The sequence below is a fragment of the Emydura macquarii genome, unplaced genomic scaffold (genome assembly GCF_026122565.2).
Source record: "Emydura macquarii macquarii isolate MOO-44397 ecotype Brisbane River unplaced genomic scaffold, CSIRO-AGI_Emac_v2 contig_431, whole genome shotgun sequence".
NCBI lineage: Eukaryota > Metazoa > Chordata > Testudines > Chelidae > Emydura > Emydura macquarii.
In genome coordinates, this window is record NW_027130568.1 from 9,242,904 (window position 1) to 9,259,537 (window position 16,634).

At 40.1% G+C, this 16,634-nt stretch overlaps 1 long non-coding RNA gene across 1 annotated transcript in view; it reads left to right on the forward strand.

Annotated features, from left to right (window-relative positions):
• Positions 1 to 2,263: 2,263 nt before the first annotated feature.
• The window catches only part of LOC137146258 (uncharacterized), a 41,327-nt gene continuing 26,956 nt past the window's right edge, over positions 2,264 to 16,634 (forward strand). Inside the window, exon 1 of the long non-coding RNA XR_010917879.1 lies at positions 2,264 to 2,407. This is a non-coding gene — a long non-coding RNA (uncharacterized lncRNA). The remainder of the gene's footprint in view (positions 2,408 to 16,634) is intronic.

Consider the following 16,634-nt stretch of genomic DNA (forward strand, 5'->3'; position numbering starts at 1 on the left):
TTCAGATTAATTTTTTTCTTAAGAAAAAGGAGAGAATTAACATTCACACATTACATATGATCACAAGACCAACACCAAAAGGGTGCTAATTTTTTTCATTATCAGGAGGAGAGAGATTTTTTTTTTTTTTAAATTATTCTTGTCCTTTGCAGAATTGCTTCCATCTGAGTACACAACAAGTCACGACAGTATTTCATTTAAAGGACTCTCTTAAGTGGTGTTAAAAAACCACTACTTTCCTTATAACAACTCTGAAAACTGCAGATGCAAAGGACCAATGTTCCTTATTGTAATTTCATTTCAAATTCTGATAGGAATTTCTTTGTTCCTGCTGATGTTAAAGTATTAATATTCTAAATGTATTAGAAAATTTCAATTAACTCCCATTGTTCCATCTACTACTGTGTCTAGAATGAGGATGTCATTTTTCTATTAACATCTCAGAGATTGAAAATTTTGTAACGAGAAATGAAAATGCTAAAGGTCTACAAAGATACAACTGAGATTGAATAAAGGACAGTGAGCAAGAACAGATTACTACAATCATGAACAGAAAATTTGTAATCTGTGGAGCTTCATAAATTCTTTGCACTTGTCACTGCTTGGCCTGTGCTGTTATCCACAAAGCCAACTCATTTACAATAGCAATTTCCTTTCTTGAATATTTATAGAAGATAATGTCACTGCTTTTGCCTCTGCATACCTTATGTACTTGATATTTCTCAACTCAATGTAGTGCTGCAGCTCACCAAGAATGCTTACTTGGAGATTATAAAGGTTTCTTAAATCCTATTTTGTATGAAAATTTAAGACACCAAGGAAAACAGCTAAGACAAAACAACCCACTGCTGTATCAGAAACAAGAGCTTCTGTGTGCTTGGTTAAATTGCATCATATTGGTTTTCTGTGGGACTTGTTGCTTGGTATCAGAGCAGGTCTTGAGACCTGGATGTCTGAAAGGAGTTAGGGGTTGAACAGGGAGGGGTCTCCCACCACTTAGGAAAATGCTCTAATTACTGAGATATGGGATATTCTGATGTGGGGATTGTGACCCTTCCGTGCCTAGGGTAGCCACCTGAAAATGCCAAGGTCAGGGCAGGCTGTAAAAGGAGAGCAAATTCTTCCAGCACTGGCGAGTGACACTGAAATCAGACTTCCCAACCGGCCACAAACTGCTTCTGATTCCCCACACCAGTTATCAAGAAGCCAATATACAAATACACACAGTCCCCTTTACTGCATTTCAGTCTCTGGCTCCCAATCAGCCACTAGGTCCAATAAAGAGACAAGTTATTTAAAACTCTATGCTCTTTACCCAAAAGATTTCTCCTGACCCCAAAGGGTCAGCCACAATACCAGATCAATATAAGTTTGGATTTTACCCAAAACACCACACTGCCAGCCAATCCTGTAGCAACTAAAACTAAAGGTTTATTATAAAAAGAAACTATAAGAGAAGTGTTACAGGATTAAAGCAATCAGATACATAAAATGATTTGACAATCCATATATATCAGGTTTCTAGAAGAATTGTGGAGTTTGCAGGCTCGTATAGTCCCTCTGGTATACATCCAGTACCCGGAGGGGTCTCAGTCCTTGGTTTCACAGCTTCAGTAGATGAGTTGATCCAGAGGTAGGTGATGACGGAAAACAAAATGGATCCCAGACCTTCCCCCTTTTATGTCCTCTGGCTTTTTTCCCCATGCTGCTTGTGGAATTTTACAGAAACCAAAATGGAGTCCAGAGTCACATGAGTAAGTCTTGGTGACTCAAGTATATCCCTGGCTTCTCCCCTTGGGCCCCTTGCACCTGGGAATCTCTTAATGAGCCATTTAGCAGGCTATTGTTCTGCAGCTATCCTGTCTGGGGTGTGACCCAGACACAGCACAATTTGAAATACAGATATATCAACCATATCCATAGCTTCCATTACACATATAACACATGACTATAAACATCTTAGGCCTGGTCTACACTGGTGGCTTAATTTGAATTAAAGTCCCTACACTTGCGCACTGTTCATTCAAATTAAGGAGCCTTTAAAATTGAGTTAATAAAACCACCTCTGCAAGTGGTGTAGCACCTAATCCGAATTTAAGAATTCAATTTAGTGTCAGTGTAGACGCAATTGGTCTTAATTTGAATTAATTGGCCTCCGGAAGCTATCCCATAATGCCCCATTTCAAAGTTCCCTCCTCTCAAGCAGACCCAGGAAAATTTGAATCTTCATTTCCTGTGTTTGCTGCCAGCATGGGGAGAGCTTTCCCACTGTTCTCATCATGGCTACTGAAAAGCCCAAATGTGCTCCAGCATGGAGTCGGGCTGAAGTCTTAGGAGTTATTCCTGACCCCCGAACAGTTCACCAGCACACAGGACAGCACGAACGATCCTATGGAAGGCACATCCGGTGAGTTTTCTTTCTTATTAATATTTCTGTCCTTGCATGTTGTTGGGGAGGGTGAGGGGGAGCTCATGTGTTTTGTTGACTGCCATGGGTGCTTATCCAGGGCTCAATGTTTGTTTTCTGTGTGTTAAAAAAAATTACGTTTCCCATCTGTTATCACATTGACAATTTAATGTATGTAATCTGTTATCCCTCCCTCACTTGAAAAAAGTGTTCAGAGAAGGGCTGCCTTGTAGGATTCTTCTCTGCAAGCAAGGCAGCCAGCATCCTCCCCCACTCACCACAAGCTGAATGGGTTTACAATCCAAGCTGCGATCACCCCCCACAACAAGCCCTTAGCAGTTAGTCTCTTTAAGGGTTTGAAAGCTTTCACCACCCACTCTCCCTGCCTGGTGAATGGGTTTTAAATGCCCAGCAAGCCCTTTGCAATTTTTCCCTTTAAGGGTTTGAAAACAGAAAGCTGCGGCGGCCATGCTGAGTGCTGGCCAGCAAGCTACCACCCTACCCCTGGAGACAGTGAAAGAACCCCTTCCCTCATTACTTGAATGTAAAGAAATAAAGGTTTGCATCATTCCACAATGTTTCTTTATTAAATCATAAGTAGGTCAGGAGGGAATTCTCAGGCACAGATATCGAATGCTCTTGAGTGGTGGGATGATTATTAAAGAAAAAACATACAGTGCGTGGGTTGGTGGAGGGAAAAATCAAAGGCAAGCAATATACAGGGTCATTATTCTGCTGGATCTCTTGTAGCATGGCATCCACGGAGGCATAGATCACTCTTCGCATTCTTGCTTGAGTTCTAAAGTAATCCAGGATAAGCCATGATGTATTTGTCACAGTCAAAATGAGAGCACAGTTCAGCTGGCTCCATGTTTCTGCAGCAATGATGATCGGGGGAGTAAAAAACCAGCACAAAAATCCTGTTCCTGTTTGTTGGGGGAGCAGCGCTGCATCCTGGGATGATGAAACTCCTCACAACAGCCTCCGTGGTTAGTTGCACTGTGGGATAGCTTCCCACATTGCCCTGCTTTCTAATTCGAATTAAGTCTGGCCAGTGTGGATGCAAAAAACCAGCAAAAACTCCATAATGTGGAAAGTCTGCAGTGCTTTCTATAAATCGGTTTCTGAAAGTCGAATTAAGCTAATTTGAATTAGTGCTGCAGTGTAGACATAGCCTTACTTAGCACATTATAGCCTAACAGTACCTGGCATGGCATCTCACATGGATGTACTATGATTTTGACATATTGGTGTTAAACATAATAAATGTCCCCCCTCTCCTCCCAATCCAGCCAGCGTGACAGGGATCTCTCAGTCTCTGATGAAGCTGTTCCACAGTGGATAAATAATGAAAGAGTGATTGGTGTGGGAAGATTGGATATAGTTCTCCCATATCGTTGGGCCAGAAAGAGCAAGAGAGAATGACTCTGCTGCCTGGTGGGAGACCCAACGTCCAGTCTCCCTGCTCCAATCACTCTTTCATCATTTGAAGCTCAGATTGCACAGTAAAGATTCAGAACTAAAATACAGCAGGAACATTTTCCCAATAAGTGGAATACTGTTCAGTATTCAGATGAATGACAGCTTTAGGTGAATGTTTCAGATGAGCCAAGACATGTAACTGCAGAATGAGGTAAGAATCCCACACACATAAAATTAGATAGTCAGATTTCAAAGTGACGAAGAAAATGCACCTGCAGGAGATACAGTCTGACATCTCCATTATTCTCTCTTTAATGCCACAGACTGCTTCAGACAGTATCTTCTTTAGAATCGCAAGTCATCTAAGCTGGAGGCGTGCTATTGGTCATCTGGCGTTGTGGCCTCTACTTGGCCATCTAGCTCAGTTGTAATTTCAAAATTATAAAGTGGACAACTGGCTCCAGGAACATCACAGTGAAAAATGGAATGCACCAGAAAGTAAACCACAGAAAATCCAAATCTGACAGTCCTCCTTCAGTGCACATAAACACCAAATGCATATAAAACAAATGGCTGAGAAATACACTGAAGTAAAATTGTTTTTGAGACCCTTTCTGGTATGCTAAATGTTATCAAAGTTTTATTTAACATTTTCTAAAATGTCTAGGGGTATATTTCTCTTTCCAATAGTGTTTAAGAAAACATGCATAGCATATTGCTCTCCTGCCAAAGAGACTACTATTTTTGTTCAGATGACTTTCATAGAATTTCTTTGAGTAGGTGAGAAAGCAGCTAATATCCATGTGTGGCAGGCAAGGAAACTAGTTTGATATTTACTTTGACAGGAACATCTCTCCAGCACATCCATTAAAGATCTACAACCTATCCTAGCAAATGATCCATCTCTCGCTCAGGCAGTGGGCGGCAGACCCATCCTGGCTTACAGACAGCCCCCGAACCTGAAGCAAATGCTCACCAGCAACCATACACCCTAAAAAAAATCCTACCCAGGAACCTATCCCTGCAACAAACCCTGTTGTCAGCTCTGCCCACACATCGTCTCTAATGACATCATCACTGGTCCTAACCACATCAATCACACCATGAGGGGCTCATTCACCTGCATATCCACTAATGTTATATTTGCCATCATGTGCCAGCAATGCCCTTCTGCCATGTACATTGGCCAAACTGGACTATCACTACGCAGAAGGATAAATGGACACAAATCAGACAAAAAACAACATCCATAAACCAGTGGGAGAACACTTTAATTCCCCAGGGCATTCTGTCTCTGACCTGAGAGTTGCTGTACTTCTCCAAAAAAACCCTCCAAAAACAGACTTCAAAGAGAAACTGCTGAGTTAGAAATGATCTGCAAACTTGACACATTCAAATTGGGTTTAAACAGAGACTTGGAGTGGCTATCTCACTACAGAAGGTAAATTACTTTGCTCACCCATTCTCACCTCCTACTCAGTGGTCATCCTTAGGTCTTAAGTACTGGACTCCACCTCCCCCATTGTTCTCAATGCACCTGGATATCTATAAGATGCCTCTGTGTTTCCTATTTTCTGTATTACTGTATCTGAAGAAGAGAGCTGAAATCTCTCGAAAGCTTATGTCTACAAATATTAAATTTGTTAGTCTTTAAAGTGCCACAGAACTCTCGTTGTTTTTGCAGTAACATCTTTTATTAATCCTGCAGTACCTCTGGTGAATACTCTAGTTGTCTTCCTGAACAGTGAATCAGCTGATCACTCCAAACTCAAATGTTCCTGCTTCCCTTTCTCCCCCCAGTGCCACTTCCTATGTTTACCTGCCTACCTCTCAGGCCATCTCCCTGGCTACTTCACCACATCACCTGCTAGGATTGTTCTGTCTGTACTAGGAACCCCTTTGCTAATCCTGGCCTGGCCTGATCACTAGGAAGTGTCACAAGAAAGCAGCAGCTGCAGCACCAGCAGCTCCTCCTCCTCTTATCCCCAAGTCGGTCTCTGCACTATGGAGAAGAAATCTTTATATTCCTGCTCCCTTTCCCATCCTGCACTGTTTCCATCCTACAGTTCCTACCATCCCTCTGGGAACTAGAACCCTCAGAATGCTTGTCCTTAGCAGGATAAGACAGTAAAAGAAGCGATGAGCCTACACCTGTCCTTAAAGGACCAGCATACCTTTTTGCATGGTCTGTTTAAAAAACAAGTGGGATGAAAGAGGATTTGAAATTTTAATTAAAAAAAATTCATCCAGCTCTAATTGTAATGTTCTAATGCATAGCTCTGTGGTTGTGGTAAGATGAGCAGAACATGCTTGTTTGTGATCCTATGCACTATTTTCTTCATAATCACTAAGGAATATTTGAGTGCACCCTTATTCTTGTGAATCTTCACCATGCATCTAGCATCAGGACTATCCTATAAACAGGAAATATTTTACATTTTGACATCTGTGTTGAAATAAGTGTATTTCCTGGAGGGCAAGGGGAGGTTTTCAAAGGCACAAAGGGGAGGTGGGCACTTAACATCCCTTGTGCTTTTGAAATCCCTGCCCCCTCTCCCCATATGCCTATTTCCCTCTTCTATGGGTATGTCTACATAGCAAAGAAAAATCTGTGGCTGGTCTATGCTAGCTGATTCCAACTTGTGAGGCAGGGCTGTGGGGCTATTCCATTGCTGTGTAGATTTCTGAGCTTGGACTGGAGCCTGAGCTCTGGGACGCTCCCACCTCACAGGATCCTCAAATCCAGGCTCCAGCCTGAGCCCAGATATCTATACAGCAACTGCCAGCCATGGTTTTTCTTTACCGTGTAGACATGCTTTGGTATGCTTGGATAGAAAGTATTTACAAATATCAATAAATTAAGCCTCATGATATTTAGCTATGTAAATAAGTAAGTAGCCCAATTTTACAGATAAGGAAATTAAGATCCAGAGAGACTAAGGCTATGGCGACACTAGAGAGTTTACAGCGGTGCAGTTCTAGTGTAGCGGCTCTAAGCTGATGGGAGAGAGCTCTCCCATTGACCTAATTAATCCATCCCCAATGAGTGGTGGTAGCTATGTTGGCAAGAGAGCTTATCCCTCCAACAATAGCGTTGTCCACATCAGCGCTTAGGTCAGTGTAACTTAAGTTGCTCAGGGGGGTTGTTACTGATTCACAGTCCTCGGCGACCTAAGTATACAACATAAGTGGTAGTTAGACATAGCAGAGTTAGGACAATTCTGTGTGGATTTTGAAAACCCCACACTCAGGCTCTCATTGAAGTCAATGAGAGTTTTAATATTGGCTTCAATGGGAGTAGTTAAGCCAAAGTTGAATGCTTTTGAAAATCCAAACCTGAATTATCTGGCTGGGCACCTATAAATGGTTTAGAAGGGTACTTGCACTCTCTATGTGGGGAGTATCAAAACACTATTGAAACTAGTGCATGTTGGAGCGAAAGACACATTGGAGGGAAAGGCTAGGGCTTTATTTTAGGCTATGTATGTTGGTATAATTTGTTGCTCAGGGGCGTGAATAAATTACGCCCTCCCCTCACCCCCGAGTGATACAAGTTACACTGAGAAGTGCGTGTGTGGACAGCGCTATGTCAGTGGGAGAGCTTCTCCTGCCAACATAGCTGCCGCCACTTGTTGGGGGTGGATTAATTAGGTCTGTGGGAGAGCTTTCTCCCATCAGCAGAGAGTGGACCCACTAGAGATTTTACAGTGGTGCAGCTGCATTGGTACAGCTGCACCATTCCAGTTTGATTCAGAGTGGATTAGAGGTTTTTCCAGAATGACTATAAGTACAGTCACACTAACTTCAGCTTCCACACAGATTTTAGTTTCATGTCAAAGAAGCTTTCCATTCTTTGATTCATTTTAATCTCAGTGGCACTAAGAAAAGAAATTCAGTAGCTATGCCACTGCCTCAGGTTGTTTAAACATGTGGTATCTTCTCAGCTGAGTTATAATTGCAAAACTCCCTGAAAAATGACTATGTGTTTGAATGTATACAAGGATACTCAGTCAAGATAACTTGTTGGCATAAAGAATATTACATTTCTTACAGTGGTTGTCATTTTCTTACTTTAGGGAGGTAGGCCACTGATGCATCCCCAAAATACTGGACTTCCAGAGCTATGTGTGTCTGCCCTCACTTGTGTAACACCTTCCACAGTGGTGTGACCTCACACGCATTGTGCACGCCAGGTCACATTGCACTGAGGACACCATATTGCAGAGCACTAAGGTCACACCAGTGGGGGCAGAGTAGCACACCCTGCAATGTATCCTCCATGCATCTACAATAATACCAGAGAAATATAGATAGGTCACTAACAAAGCTGCCAAAGAAACTAAAACATTGAAATTCCACATACAAGTCCAGTCACTGACCGTGGCAAATTTTACATCGATGGGGCTATTTGCATGGAGAAATATTGTAAAGTCAGGATGTTGGTCACGCTGTGGGACTTCTTGACACATCTAGAAATGCCATAGGTAACAAGTTAGGGGTAGAGAGAAAGCTCTAAGGATAAGAGGCCCCTCATATTTGATTGTTTTGTTGTTTCATATAAACCAAGAGACATGAAGTTTAGTTTGATCATTTGGCCCTTAGAATTTCACAATTTGTCTCCCTTCCCCCCAAAAATGTACCTGTAATGCTTGTGGCACATGCACAAGTTGTGTTTTGTACTGGCAGTGTGAGGAATGCAGAAAATGGCCAGTAGATTGCATGTTGCCTAGTATGTGTGTAGAGAATAATGTGGCACCTATAGATATTACATGTGCATATTTAGAGGTTTATTGAAAGTTTTTGGTCTCAAAGGAAACAGTCACATTCTTTTAAAGTTGTAATTTATTCTCCATTGCTATTATCTTTGGACCAAAGTTTAAACATATAGGTTATTTCTGATTTGGGTCTTTTTTTGTTGTCAAACCATCACTTTCCCCTGTGTTGTGGACAAAACCCCTCTGCTGAAATCCTTTTTCTACTTAAATACACAAAAATAATAAACTGAACCCCAGTACTAATTACCATAATCCACAGGCGTGCAACCCTTACTAACAAAGTAGCATCCATTGAACTAAATGGGACTTTCCACAAAATAACTACATAAATTTAGACAAGAGGTTGCAGAATTGTTCCTTGAGCAGACCATTAAGCCCCTTTTTGCTCTGACTTAGAATGGAGTATTTCATAACTCAATCACATGCCTAAACTGAGATTACAAAGAATCCAATGTATTAATTAATAATTTCAATATATAAATCAATAAATGCCTAACCTATATTACATAGTTTAATGTTTACAGCATTATTTATTTGTAGTAGCATCCACATGTCAAGATCTTTTCCATCATTCCAGAAGAGATGGTTCCCACCCATAGGAACTCACAGTTAAGGAAGGACAAACACAAGTAGACAGCAGTTAGGGAAGGGGAACAAGAGAAATTCTCAATACTAATCAACACAATTCACTTTTGGCAGCATGGCAGAAGTGAGACAGCATGGTTTTCAGGAGGAACTTAAAAGAGGAGAGGATATGGCCAACACATTTCAGTCCAGGCAATGATAAACAAAGGAACAGAGATGATTGTTCAAAATATCATCTGCTCATCTCACTTTAAGAAATCAATACCCACCAGTAGACATAGTAATAAAAACGTTCTATAGCAAGCACAGTAAAATGACTCCTACTACAGCGCCCCCCAGTCCCAAATTCCAAGGGGGGGAGGGGCGAGAAAAAACCAACTAACAATGGGCTACGGAGGTTATCAAATCCAGCGGGTAAAGGATAGGGCAAAGAACTCCAAAGTTGAGAACTCTTCCTGGAGAGCAAACTGCCAGTAGCTCTCTTCATTTTAAAAATGAGGGGATCTGGCTTGAGCCCCTCTGATGACCTCAGCTGTAGCAATATTGTACAGGGAGAGAGACTGTTTCTCAGGTAACTATGATCCAAAGCCCAATGTAGTAATTGGATGAACTTCCATTGATTTCAGTGGACTTTGGTTTTACTATGCATCCCTAAATGGCTGAGAACCTAGGACCTGAGCCAATCAACTATCTACATTTAACATTTTTGTACATTATTATTAGTAAAAACTTGTTAAATGTCAACAATGAACATGGAGTTGTAAATTATAGAGGACAACATGATGCCTAATCCAAGAAGTTTCCATTTTAATACCTGATCCTGCATTCATTCAGTACTAGGCACTGTGTTTTTTGCCAACTATGAATAGTATGGATTATGGAGAGAGTCAGTTCTATTCACAATGGGCAGACAGTATGTGTTTGTAGGACTGGGCCCTAAATTTAAACATATGATGGTCTAACCTTAAGGCAGCACAGATCAGCTTGTTTTTCCATTGCCTTCTGATTCTTTAGTGTTGATAGACTTCTAAGATGTAGTTCTAAACTCTGCAAAGAGATTCAGTTATTTTGCCGAATCACCTGTGCAGCCAGGACCTATTAGCTCTGACATGGCAGGAAGGGGCAGAGACAGACGGGTACTGCAGGGAAAACCCTTACAGCAACCAAGCTTAGGTTGAGGGTTACGTTTGTTTTGTTGTTATTTACATTAAAAATAAAGGCAAACATTAAGAAGGCGAAGCTTGGGCCAGTTCCATTTTTACAACTATGTGAGAAGTAGGGTGAAAATAGTACCTGCTTATATAGCCATCCAGATAAAAATAGCAGTGTATAACTACAGCTTTTAAAGTTAAATTAGGAGACTTGGTGCATTAGGTGAAGAGTCTGCAACTGATTTGAATTAAATAAGAAATTCTTTGAACAGTCAAACTTAATATTAACTTTAAGATATCAACTACCTGAGGAGAGGAGAGAGAAAAAGGACCAGTAAACCAGTGACTCTCAACCTCTCCAGACTACTGTATTCCTTTCAGGAATCTGATTTGTCTTGCGTATCCCAAATTTCACCTCACTTAAAACTATTTGCCTACAAAAATCAGATATAAACATACAAAAGTGTTGCAGCACACAATCACTTAAAATTGCTTATTTTCTCATTTTTACCATATAATTACAAAATAAATTGGTTGGAATATAAATATTGTACTTACATTTCAGTGTATAGTATATAGAGAAGTATAAACAAGTCATTGTCTGTATGAAATTTAGTTCATGCTGACTCCACTCATGCTTTTATGTAGCCTGTTGTAAAACTTAGGCAAATATCTAGATGAGTTGATGTATCCCCAGGAAGACTGTTGCATAACCCCAGGGATACACACACCCTGGTTGAGAACCTGTGCAGTAAGCAATAGAAGAGATCAAGATAAGCATGTTAATGCTGTAATTATTCTACACAAGCTAGAATGGACAAAATAATTATATTTCACCTTTACAACCATGGAGGACCTACTGTACCTTCATTAAAATGCTTCAGGCCAAAAACCAAAGACAATGAGCCCAAATCAAAGATCCTTCCCAAGCAAAGAAAATCATGCAGTGTGGCAAGGGAGGCCTGTTCTGCCCCTCTGCAGGTCCGGTGCTCTTTTCCGCTATGCTAGTGGTATGGCTGGGTGGGAGCGGGGGCGGAGGGGTGGTTACTACCTTCCCTGGGTCACCTGTCCTTGGCCCCACTGCTCACAGGCTGCTCCCTGGAACCAGGATGAGGGTTTTCCTCCTTCCAGGCCATGGGTCTCTCTGTCCCTGTGATCCTCCCCCTGTTTGGGTGAGGTCACCCCACCTCTACTTCTTTGCTCAGTTGTCTGAGCAACCAGGTCCTCCTTTAGGCCTCTGTGCCTATGACCCTTGACCCTGCCCAGTTGGGCTTCTCCTTAACTCCAGTACCTTTGATGTTGTGGTGACAACAGTCCAGTCCAGTCGAGCACTTCCAGCTACCCCTATCTGCCTGACAGGGAGGCTTTTAACTGCTGTGGCAAGCTCCTTAAATGGCCTCAGCTGGCCTAATTGGCCTAATTGACTTGGAATAACCCTAGCTGAATCACCCAGGGAAAAAGGATTTGTTGATCCTGGGGCTAATATATATCCCCTCAAATACTCCCCTATAGCAAGAAACCAAAACAGAAGGATGTAAACAGTTTTACTTTAATTTTTCTTGATGGAAAGATTTTGCTCCCTCCCCCCACAGCCTTCTAGTGTAGTGTATATTTCATGAAAGAGTTTATTTGGTGATTTCTTTTGAAGAAGAAACGGATTACAAAGATTAGTCTGAATAAACAAACTGTTTTTTGTAAAAAAAAAATAAAATAAAATACTCCCTTATAGCCATCAGGTCTGGCCCTGTCACAGCAGGGAAGAAAAAAATCATTTAAATAATGTCTTTGTTCAAATTGTGCTCCCAGTGATATAGGTGCAGCCCCAATTGACTTTAATAGATGTTGTACCAATATAACTGAAAGCAGAATTTTATTTTCAGCAAATGGCACAATTGCAAAAAGGGTGTGTGTGTGTGTGTGTGTGGGGGGGGGGGATGTGGTTTCTGCAATTTATTATTATAAGTGTTGAGCTCTGAGCAAAAATCAGTTCTGAAGCCTCATGTGTTTGCAAAGCTATTTAGGAGTAAATACAGCAATGTATAAATATACAAGTAGATATCTGTGGTAATATGTGGATGTTTAAAAAATTTCTGCTTGAACAAAATATGGCATGCATCAATTTCCTTTTTGATTGATTTTCATCTTGCTATTTTCAGCTGTAAAGTACATGGACAAGGAAAACAATATTCTCATCCTTTTCTCAGCATCTTCCTAAGCTCTGAATGGTGACTGATAAGTTAATTAAACTAGCCTCTCAATTTTGGCTCAGTCTTGTGCTTAAAGAACGACTGCACTCAAGACTACTTTTCCATCTTGAATATTATGAACATTTTTCTTCTAGTTCTGCCTCCATTCCACAGTACTGCTGTAACTTTAAAAGATATGCTTTATTTCCAAAGAAATTATTTGGGGGAAGTTCTATGGCCTGTGCTATACAGGAGGTGAGATTAGATGATCACAAGGGTCTCTCCTGGCCTTGGAATGTATGAATCTATAATAACCTGCTGGAGGTTGGGTATCCTACCTAGTGGGTGGTGTAGGACGGTGTCTGGTGGAAGTTTGGAATAGTGATGAGCACAGATCCAGGAGTCAAGTACCAAGCTTGACCAAGATGGTGAAGCTGGAGTGGTTGTCAAGGAGCAAGCGACAGGTCAGAATAGGGATCGAGACTGGGACCCCAAGCCGAAGGGTAAGCTGAAGTCCGAATTGAGGAGTCAAGTCAAAGATTGGAGCCTCAGTCAGGATCCAGAGCAGGGACTGGATTCAGGAGCAGGGCAAATGCAGCTGTAGGTGTGGACGTGGTACTGTTGAGCAACTGCTGTGCAGAGGCTGCAAGGCTCAAGGAACAGGCTGCAGGCTTTTTTCCCAGTCAGGAGGCATGACCATTTGGAGAATGCTTATAGGGCCCAGCTGAGCTTGCTGTGTTGCCTAGCGACCAGGCTGGGAGCCATTTGTGCTCCTGACACTATGAAACGTAAAGAAAAATGTTTTAATTTTTGTTTATTCCTTTTGTAAAAGTTACACCTCACACACATGTCATGATGTTTATAATCAGGATTTCCAATATAGACTTATAATAAAATTGACACCATATAGCTCCTAAACAAAAGATATTGTTTAAAATCTCTTTTCAACATAGGATGAGCACATTTTTTTAGTCTCAGCGTTGTAGCTCCTTTTCTGCTTATCTTTTTCATTGAAGTGTGTTATTTTCAATACTGTGGACACTACTGAAACATGCTATTAGGGGTTTCTGGGATTCTGCAACTGTCCAATTTTTCATGGTCAGGTGAATTGATTTCCTCAGTGCAGAAAATCTATTTTTACTGCTATGACGGAGTTATATAATATCTCTTAAATGGCATTGTGACTTCATTAAGGGCTTGTCTACATAGTGCAGGAATGAAGGTGTTGCAATTTCTAAAGCGCACTAACATCTTACACATTAAATGGTCTGTGTAGGTCCTACTGGTGCACACTAAAGTTTCCCTAGTATGCTTTAAGGTAGTATTGTTTCAAAAAAAAGCACATTAACGTACGCCAGCAGGGCTGCATAGACCAATTAATGGCAACATGTTAGTGCACTTTAGATATCACATCCCTGTGAAGAGTGCATTACCTCACCATGTAGACAGGTCCTAAATCATAGTCACTTTGATTTATTCTCCCTTGCTGACATGATGGGTCATATTCTTCAGTAACTTACAACCTCATTAAAATGTCAACAGTGTTATGTGAGGTATATAAGTCAGGGCAGAATTGGCCATATGACTTCACAGAAGTTTCTTCCCCTCTGTCTTTCAGAGATTATTTCACTTGGTTTATACGATGAAAACCAAATAATGAGAAATACTTGGAAGCTTTATCCTGCCACCATGTTCTGAATGGCTGATTTACATGAAGGAAATGAAACAGAGGAACAGATCCTGCAACCCTGATTCATGTGAATAAATCTTATTCCTATTAATATAACAATGGAAATTTTTGAAAAATGGAAATTTTGTTTGAAATGTTTGCAAAAAACATTTTGTTTTCTAACAAGCTCTATCCATTAGCATCAGTGGAACTACTGATGTGAGTTGTAACTACATATAAAAATAAGAATTGAAGAATGGAATCTCTTGTTAGTGATTATGTCATTCTTTTGGATAACAGAACTGAACAACAATGAAGAATGTTTGAGTAACTTTAGAGTTGTATGAAGAGTGTGAAAGAATTGCAGAAGACAGAGTGACATAAATAAATTCTGGAAATCACCAAAATGGATCTCTGTGTTTTGGTCAAATTGTTGCTCAAAATAGTCCCAGATTTTTAAACTAAAGCCAAAAAGATGCAATTTGCTTTGTTTTTAAACAAGGAACCCTTACACAAATGATAGCCATCACTTATAACCATTTTGTAACCAGTCAATTCAAGGAGACACCAATGATCAGATTTAGTTGGTAGCCTTTTGCTACTCTTATGGCAACTAGAGTACTGAATGAGTGGTATTGCTATTTAGAGTCTGTTTCAGACCATTCTATCCAGGCTTTTATGACATTGTTATTTAGAGGCTCAAAAGTACTTGCAGTATAAAACAAGGAATCAGTTGAAGTTCTCACTCAGTGAATGCTTTCTGGTTTTGATTGTTCAGCCATGTTGTTATACAGTGTACAGCTCTTTTGCTGCTGATTCCTTTGATTTAAAAAAAAAAAAGGATTGCGTTAATATTAATTTGTGTTCTCTACTGGCTACAATACTTACTATCATTTCAAAGAGGTCATTTTTCTGTCATTGTACCTAATGTATTCTAAACAATTACTATCCAGACACTTCAATTTCCTGACACAACCCCCCAAAAACCTTTCTATCTCAATAATGAAAATTACAAAACCAGAAGATTCAAGGTTGAATACCTAAAATACCTCCATAATACCTAAATACGTAATACCTAAATATCATAATGCAAGGTTGAATACCTAAAAAACCTCCATAATACCTAAAACAGATGGATTATGGCTCTCTGGAGTGTATATCTGGCAATACAAATACAGCTAAATTTAATTTAATTCACTTTCAGTTTATCTGTAAACATGATTTGGGGGCAAAGGGATGAGGGAAGAATATATAACTTCTTGGATTCTTTTTTCACTGATCCCGCTTTCCTCAATTCACACCCTATTATTAATTTCAGACATAAATTGATTTTATTGTTAACCATTATGGGTTTGTAATACATAGTGACTGGATTCATTTTTATATCTTTTTATTTTTTTACATAATTAAATATAATATAAAAGACTACTGACTTTTAATAATGTAGTAAATGTTCTCAGCAATAGAGGAAAACTAAACATCATTTCCCACTGAAATAAATTTCTTTAGTCCCGGAGCTTACGTGAATTTCGGCAGTGATGATTAATAGGAGCACTCAAGAAAAGCATTGCTCAGATCTGTTTTTCTCATGAATCCTTTTCTAAACTGACATTTTAAATCTTTCAAGATTACTCTTGTGAATCTGTCTTTGCTGTAACAATGATACAATGGACCATAACAATTGCCTGAATTTTCTATAGCCATCAGATAATAGGGTCTTCAGCTGGGATGTGATGCAAGTTACAGAGCACTTGTGAAAGTGCTCCTTTACCTTCAGATTTCTGGGATATTTCTGGTCCTTTTAAGTGGAAGAAATTTAAGTGCAAATCCACCACTGAGCATAGTGCTTATTACCCGAAGTAGCACCTTTGGCTTCAATGGGGCTACTCAGAGTAATAAATATTATGCTCAATTTTAAACTTTTCCTGATTGTCATTTATTTTGTACAGGATTTGTCCAAAATTGTACCATTCATGTACAGACATAGAACCAGGAGCTGTTATAATTAAATTCTACTTGACAGCTAAGGTAAAATGTGTCAATGTCATCCTAAGGAACCACATTTAGACTGTAATTCAGCAAAATACTTAAGCACGTGCTTGAGACCCATTAAAATTAAGCATGTGCTTAGGTGCTGTGCTTAACAGGGATGGAATTAAGCAGATGCTTAAGAGTTTAGCAGAATTGGGGCCTGACCCCAAGTCAAGTGGGCTCAAAGCAAGGGCTGAATTTGACCCCGTGCCTTTCGAGTCCATTGCCTTGTTCCAAGGTGTTTAATATCCATTATATGCTTCTGTTAAAGGAAGTTTTATCCCTTACACTGCAGTCTTCATCCGGTTTCTTTTTTGTGCTCATCCCACTATTTGCCCACCTAATAGATTATCTTTCATATACCACTCAATGAAATAGTAACCTTTTAAATAAACAATGCGGTTACTA